Raw genomic sequence first — 1,997 nt, 5'->3', positions numbered from 1 at the left:
GCTTGATGTCTTCCCTAAATTCTTCTGTAAGGCAATTGTTCCACCATTGGAGGAGTTTACCTGTGAATCCTAAGGAAATGAGACCTATGACTTCAGTATGGGTATGTCCTTCACTGATGTAGTTGTTGGCTACCATGGTCATATGCTGGAGTCTGTTCAGTATTTCTTGTTCAGACAAACCATCTATGTTCCATTCATAGAGTTTACCTGAAGTTATTGAAAACTGATTACTCAAGTTCCTTTCCTCGAATTGGAGGTCAGGGGGTGTAGGTCTGGGATACCAATTTCTGGTTAAGCTAGTAGGGGTTACCTTTGGATGGGTAAGCTTTTTAACTTCTAGATTTCTAAACTGGTTTTCTAGGTGTTCTATCTCCTTGTCATTGTCTGAGGAGGAGGTGCTAGAACTGCTAGAGGCTGTATGGACACACAGTTATCCATAGTTATCCATTTTTAAGGGTCCATAGTAGTGTTGTAAGTTCTCAAAAATTGGCAAACATTCATGAAAGAGATATCCAGCAATGTCCTTTCTTTGAATACTTTGAGAACCATTTCGAGTGGCACAAGAAGTCTTGTGTTCTCACCAAAACTAATTGGACAAAACCCCTAGCAAGGACGCTAGTGGTAAACCCAAACCCCAGAAGTTGTTAGATCCCACCATCCACCGCAGGAAGCCATAGTCTTCAATCACCGTGGAACAGATCTAGTTGCCTCTCCCTTCAAAACACCTACCACTCTTGAAGAAACGGTAGTAAAGAAGGTCATAGAACAAAACAACTACACCAACCAGTGTTTAGGTGTTATAGGAAATCAGCTTGATAGGATAGAAGACAAGGTAGACAGCAAGGTTATCCCCAGCCAGGAAACCCTAACAAACCTCTCAAAGCTTTGGAAAAACCTTTAGTCAAGCTTCCTACAACTAAGCAACCTAGCCTTAGATCTAAGGACAAAACAGCCGTAGAAATAGTCAACCAAAAGCTTGAGGAACTTGTGAAAAAGGAACCAGTCACTCCTCCACCAGTTAGTACCTCAACCAGTGTTGATCCCCGTCTTCAAACCAACATATTAGTTGTTTTAGACGTCCATACAGCCTCTAGCAGTTCTAGCACCTCCTCCTCAGATAATGACAAGGAGATAGAACACCTAGAAAACCAGTTTAGAAATTTAGAAGTTAAAAGGCTTACCCATCCAAAGGTAACCCTACTAGCTTAACCAGAAATTGGTATCCCAGACCTACACCCCCTGACCTCCAATTCGAGGAAAGGAACTTGAGTAACCAGTTTTCAGTAACTTCAGGTAAACTCTATGAATGGAACATAGATGGTTTCCTTGCCTAGGGCATCCATATCAGGAGTGAATTCTTTCCTGATAACCATAAGCTGATAATCAATTCCAGGTTCTTGCTGAAACGGATCTTGGGATTCCTGTTGGTAGGGATTTATCATATCACTACCTGTTAGTGATGGGGGTTTCTGACTTTTCTTTTCTTCCTCATCAACAACTGAGTCTTGTCTGGCTGTGTAACAGGGTGTGCTAACCTGAAATTTGGTCTGGACACCTTGGAGCTCTAGATCTAAGTCTCTTCTAGACTTAGGGAAGGGTGCTAGAGGTCTGGATGTACTACACTGGGATACAGGTCTATCTCTTAAGAGATTAGCTGGCTGCCTAAGGGGTTGGTGTAGATCTTCTGGTGATCTAAACCTAAGTTCATCATAACATGATGGGGTGTAAGCAGGTGAACCTACTGGTGGTCTTAATCTAGAATGGTCAAAACTTATTCTAATCGAACCATCGGCTAGTTGCTGGACAAAGTCTAGATCATGGTTCCTTGCAGGGTTCTGGATCTGATGAGTGAAATTCTCGTTTTTAATCATCCAATCAGGAGGGAAAGTAACCTGTGACCATTTCAGGGTTTTGGGTACCTGAATGTTAGATCTAGTGTCTGTGGTCTGGATCAGGGTAGTTTCTCCTTTTACTCTTTTGTCAAGTGCTTGAACATT

This window comes from Quercus suber, unplaced genomic scaffold (genome assembly GCF_002906115.3).
Source record: "Quercus suber isolate HL8 unplaced genomic scaffold, Cork oak 2.0 scaffold_260, whole genome shotgun sequence".
Lineage (NCBI taxonomy): Eukaryota > Viridiplantae > Streptophyta > Magnoliopsida > Fagales > Fagaceae > Quercus > Quercus suber.
The sequence above is the reverse complement of the archived record's forward strand: the minus strand, read 5'-3'. Positions refer to the sequence as shown.